Source organism: Suncus etruscus, chromosome 11 (assembly GCF_024139225.1).
Source record: "Suncus etruscus isolate mSunEtr1 chromosome 11, mSunEtr1.pri.cur, whole genome shotgun sequence".
NCBI lineage: Eukaryota > Metazoa > Chordata > Mammalia > Eulipotyphla > Soricidae > Suncus > Suncus etruscus.
In genome coordinates, this window is record NC_064858.1 from 43505713 (window position 1) to 43511843 (window position 6131).

The window sequence follows — 6131 nt, forward strand, 5'->3', positions numbered from 1 at the left end:
TGGGTGGTTGTGAAGATGAAATAAAATGACCTGTGTAAAAGATTTAGTAATGGGACCCAGGAAAGTCAATAGTACAGAGACGTTTTCTGCTGCATATATTTTGTGTTCCTTGTCAACATATGAAGTTGTAAACCATTCATTAAGCTTAGATCTTGTCTGATTCTCTCTTGATAATAACACTTGTTCACTACCTTTAGGTCATTTGAATTGTTCATTTAATCTTTTTAGTTATTTCTCACCTCATATTCATTGAGATTTTACAAGGAGGTAGTCCCATCTGGAGATGTCAAGTTTCATTTGGCAGTACTCTAGACAGACTTTCTACTTCTCTCATTCAGCCACATTTTGTCATGATAGTTCTCAGTGTAATTATTTCTGTGACTGCATTAAACGATCCCTGTGGTGAGCTTCATGTCAGGAGCTGGATCCTCCAGTCCTCTTCTATTTTTTCTCTGAAAATCATTACACAAATGTTCTTCATTTTTCTCAAGACCCATAGATGAGGGAGATCATTCTGTGTTTATCTCTCTCCCTCTGACTTATTTCACTCAGCATAATAGATTCCATATACATCCATGTATAGAAAAATTTCATGACTTCATCTCTTCTGATGGCTGCATAATATTCCATTGTGTGTTTAGAGTACAGGCCAGAGTGGGGTGGGAGGAAGGACACTTGGGATATTGGTCATGGGAATGTTGCACTGGTGAAGGATTACACACACACACACACACACACACACACACACACACAAATATAAGAAAAGATAAGGCCTCCCAATTCTTACCACAGGCTGTGTTCTTTACACTGACTGAATAGAAAGAGGAGGTACAGTAAATGCACCCCATATACACCTCAACATAGGCTCTTTGCCTGGTCTGTATTGTGAATTGGGGGACAAAAAAAAGTTTGATTTGGCAGGAAGTTTAAAGAGAGGTGGAAAGGCAAACAGGACAAGCTACCATGTAAGGGTCTGTCCAGAGCAGAAACTGGAGCCTTCTGCTGGAGATGTTTTTTGAACATGATCTGAAAGACAAACATCCTGAGGAGTTTGGGCTTGGGAACTTCAGCAAACAGAAACAACTTCCAGGGGATGAAAGATGGTTCTAAGGTTCTAGCCTTGCATGCAACTAACCTAGGTTTGGATTCTGGCACCTGAGTAAGCCCTGAATATCACCAGATATGTCCCCAAACAACAATAACAAGAAAAAGAAGAATTAGGGAAATAACACAAATCGCCTCAAAAAAAAAAAAAAAAAAAAGATCTGGGAGCCGCGAGAACATTGGTATGGCTGGAGTCCAGTCTATGTAAATTTCCATCACTTTTCATAAATTCAGGTTGGACTCATGGCTTAGATCACAGTCCACTGGAAGCTCAGTTCTTCCCTGAATGCTGGACTCAAGATCTGTCTTTAGAGGAAACAGAAGTCATTTGTCTAACTTTTAGCTGCTCAATCGACAAGACTAAAATGACAAGACTTCTGAACTACCATTCCCTTTCCAATAGCTCAGCAGTCACTTGATTCCTGTTATAGACACCACCTCACATCCAAGTCCTAATAACTGATTTCTGTCTTGCTCCATCGTCTACAATTCTTCCTTTACATTTCCTGAAGACTTTAAAAAGAAAAGTCCATTCTTCCCTGAGTTCAAGTTCTTCTCAAAACCTGTGCTTGACCCTGGGGCTCCTCTAAGCTATTTGATCCAGGCAGGACTGTTCCGGCCTGAAGCTTCCTTTTAGTTCTCTTCATGAGGGACACAAACTGATGATCTTCCATGGAAATTCCATTCATAATTACTGTGTAGCTGAACATAAATGTTCGTGCCTGCCCAGAAACACATCTTTAACCTGCTTCAGTGTCCTGTAGAATGGGCCCCAGAACCCTTTTCTGGACAAACCCCATTCTTTTTACGAATCAATGAGTTCCTAAACCACATTATAACTATTGCTAAAGAAAAATGCATTACCTTGGTATTGAAAGTAGCACAAGCCTATGTAATGGGGGTGTCGGTTACAACATATGCTTTATGAAATATCCTCAAAACATTTGGACTGAGAAGGGGTTCCAATAAAAAGCTATGCAAAAGGTTTTCTACCAATGAGTTTCAGTGTTGTTGGCCCCAGCCTGTCTGGACTGGTCTGATTGGCATGTTGTGGTATGTGGTATCTCTTTTATTCAGAACATAGCCATATGCTATTAGCCACAACTTTTAGAAAATAAATCTGGGAATAAAGTCATCAGAGAAAATAAGAACCATTTGGGAATTTGAAAACCCACACATTCTCCATGTTATTTTCTTTCTTTCTTTCTTTCTTTCTTTCTTTCTTTCTTCCTCCCTTCCTTCCTCCCTTCTATCCTTTCATACTCCTTTCCTCCCTCTCTACCTCCGCTATCTTCTTTCTTTCTTTTTTTTTATTTCTTTCAAGTTTCAATCTGTTAGAATGCTCTCATCAAAGAATGATCTTGTCATCAAAGAAACAGCAGCTCTCATGTGTGGCAGTACTTTCTGAAATTTTACCAAAAGAACTCTTGAATTTGATGTATCATATCTTATCTTCTTTGAGAAAAGAACTCCACATGGGAGCACATTTCAGGGAGACTCTGCACAGATAAATATTCTGTGAGTCATGCCTGGTGTTGTAGGTCTATTCCGGTGCGTGGGGTTTCCAGAACAATTACATAAGTGTTAACATAGCCAGAACTTTTGACATTTGTGGCAGCTTAATGGAGTTTTTTTCATCATTGAAAATATCCTAATTGTTTCCTTAACTTTCAAATATATGAAACTGCTTAAAGATGTGAAAATTGATTTGGAGGCATTCCTCTGAGATGTGCTTAGCAGGCAAAGAAACTGGAGAAAAATGATTGGAAATGCACTATAGGTGATAAAGCTGGAGCAAAACCACAATTATCATATAGCAAAAATAGATGGGTGCATACATTGTGAGATAGTTTTGGCTTTTTTAATTTTCATCAATCATCAAGATTGCCTTCTCAGCCTGGGTTTTGGTAGTATGTTGTTTGTATACTTGGATAACATAAAGTTAGGGAGTTACTCAAAACATGGTTTTGAAAATGCTGAGACTCCATGACAACTCAAACACAACAATTCCTTGTTTCTATTTTTTTTTTAATCAGAAGAGCACCCAAGAAATAACATGATATTTCAAGTAGCACTTGAAATGTGCTCATGAAATGTTCATTATCTTAAAAAATAAGGGGCCGGTGAGGTGGCACTAGAGGTAAGGTGTCTGCCTTGCAAGCGTTAGCCAAGGAAGACCGTGGTTTGATCCCCGGGCATCCCAGATGGTCCCTCCCCCCAAGCCAGGGGCAATTTCTGAGCGCTTAGCCAGGAGTAACCCCTGAGCGTCAAACAGCTGTGGCCCGAAAAACCTAAATAAATAAATAAATAAATAAATAGACATTTGGCTTCCAACTTTCCTTTCAGTAATAGAAATTAAAGAAGGACCTAACTACAGCAACTTTTCTATTCTTCAAGTGATTTTCCTGAATCCTGGAACCAGGGACTTTCTAGGGAGGATGAACACTCAGTTCTTGTAGATGTTTATTCACTGTCTTGCACAATTTTTCCCCCTGGTTTAATTTCCTTCAGATAAGAGGTTGTAAGTGAAGGGTGTTGCTGTACTTATTGATTCATGTGACTGGTGCAAAGGACAAGCAAGCAGATCATGCACTGACTCACAGAGCTTGTTGTTCGTGGTCGTTGTACTTCTGTGGAAGGAAAGATACAGTTCATCAAGTTCTGCATCCCTAAGTGCTGTTGGCATCTTCCCATGTACATGACCAGCTTTCTTCTGGCACTGAGCTAATAACACAGGGAACCTTGGGAATCCCTGTCAAGAAGGTGTGGTGAGGCTGTGTGAACTGCGTGGGCCCTGGTCACGTAGGTGATAATCTAAATGGGATCACACATTTACTTAGTATCTTGGTGACACACATTCATCATTCGGGTTTGCTTGTTGATGTTGGAGTAGGACGTGCTGTCCAAGAATCTACTTGAACATGTACCCCTGGGGCGTAGAGAGACTAGTTAAAATGAGGAATTTGGTGTTCTTGCCAAGTTTCCTAGAATAATGGAGATGATTTTTTTCTGGAAGAAGTGATGTGTTCATCTCAGGCCTAGAAGGGAAGAGGGGAAGAACAGGTGGCCTGCATGATGAAAAGGATGCCATGAAAGCAAAGGCCAAGTTAGAGGAAAGTCTCTAGGTGGACAAAAATAGACAAAATAAGCATCTGTTCTTGGCTTCTCAGTAACTTGTGTTCCTCTTCATAATTTTGGCTGAGTCTTATACCTATCAAATTTCACTAGCTCTCCTAGTGTCTCCTAGACTATTTCTCCCTTCTCTATCTTTCCATTCCAAAATTCTTATTTTCTCTCACCTATATTCATTCAATCACCTGCTTTCCCAACATCCTGATTTCAATTTTGCCTTCCAACCCAAGGGATGTTTTGTTTAGCAACATTCATTGATTAGGAAGAGTTTTGCCTCTCTCAAGGGGTGTCAGACAACTCAGAAATAGAAGGACATTGGCAAGGATTTAGGAACTGGTCAATAGTATTGTTTATGCCCTGTTTCAGAAAAAGTGGCTCTATGTCCTTTGTGGGTAAGAAGAGGTATTTTTGGCCTTTTAAGATACTACGGAAAAGATATTGTTTTCAGCTTGAGTCAGGTGAGTAAAGGGTTTTCTGTGAGTAAACAGTTGGGAGCACTTTGACTTCCCAATCTCAAGTGATCTCCCAGTGGGGTTGGTGGAGAGGAGGTAATGCTTCCCATAGGAAGTAAAGTGAACTGGGTAATGAGTAGCCAAGAATTAGCATTAGCCCATAATCTGTTGATTATAAGGGTAGCCTCTAAGTGTGGGAGCAATATAAATTATCTTTTTGTACTCCCATAGTTTCTTGACTTCAGTCTCTTCCCAACAGACAATGAAGTCCTTAAGGAAAGGAAAGGGCCATGTCTTATTCATCTTTGTTGCCTGCTCATAGACACATAATATAAATATTCCTTAAATAAAAGAATGAGTCCATGTCTGTCTAAATGAGCGCTTTGTTCATTCTCCTTTGTACGATTACGAAATATCTTTGTAGGCTCTGTGTCCCAGCTTCATTGACTCTTCTCCCTGACCTAAAATTGCTCAACCCTAAACTGGACAGCCCTCCTTCCTCCCACTCACATCTGGAAGTTCCTATAGGGAAAGAGAGAGTCCAAACAATCCATAACAGACACAAGCTTTTCTTTCTGGTTACATTAGTTCGTTTCTTCCAGCACCATCATCTTTGTCCTCAGGAATCATAATGGACATTTGTTCCTGGGATACTTAGTAATTCCTGATGAACTGATTTTTAGCTATCCTGTCTTTCATAACACCATGGCAATAATGTGCTTTAACACTTGGCAGATGTCAATTCTACCAGCTTTGTGTCCCAGAAAACTTGATTTTTAAATCTCTCTGGATATTGGGTTACACATATATTCTCTATTTTCTTTTTTTTTTTTTTTTGGTTTTTGGGCCACACCCGATGGTGCTCAGGGGTTACTCCTGGCTGTCTGCTCAGAAATAGCTCCTGGCAGGCACGGGGGACCATATGGGACACCGGGATTCGAACCAACCACCTTTGGTCCTGGATCGGCTGCTTGCAAGGCAAATGCCGCTGTGCTATCTCTCCGGGCCCCTAATCTCTGATTTCTAAGTGTAAGAAAAATAGTCCATGCAAAGACACATCTTAATGTTGCCTTGGGTCAAAAGTTTAGTAAATAGCATTCTACTTTGGTGACTGACTTATGGTGTTAGAGGCATGAAGAAATTTGTGATGCTAAAGTGGGTTATTTAAAATCAAAGGTACAAGAGAAAAAGAACAAATATATCGATTTTCTTTAACTAAATTTACCAAGTATCCCTGTGACAAATCAATGTTAAGTATTAACTTTTTGCTGAACTATATAAAACATACCAAAAAAGGTGAAATGTAACAAAGGGGCCCAAGGTGGAAATATAAATCCATTATATGAGTATCTATATATGTAGACTTATACTTGAAAAAGTTCATATTTATGTTTTTAAAACAATAGAATTAGATATGCCCAAGCTAGAACCTACACAGGGATA

The 6131-nt window shown here is 39.6% G+C and overlaps 1 non-coding gene across 1 annotated transcript; it reads left to right on the top strand.

Moving 5' to 3' along the window:
• Nucleotides 1-770: 770 nt before the first annotated feature.
• Nucleotides 771-903, top strand: LOC126023151 (small nucleolar RNA SNORA51). The gene has a single exon (XR_007500357.1). It is a non-coding gene; the product is annotated as a small nucleolar RNA SNORA51 (small nucleolar RNA).
• The last annotated feature ends 5228 nt before the right edge of the window (nucleotides 904-6131 follow it).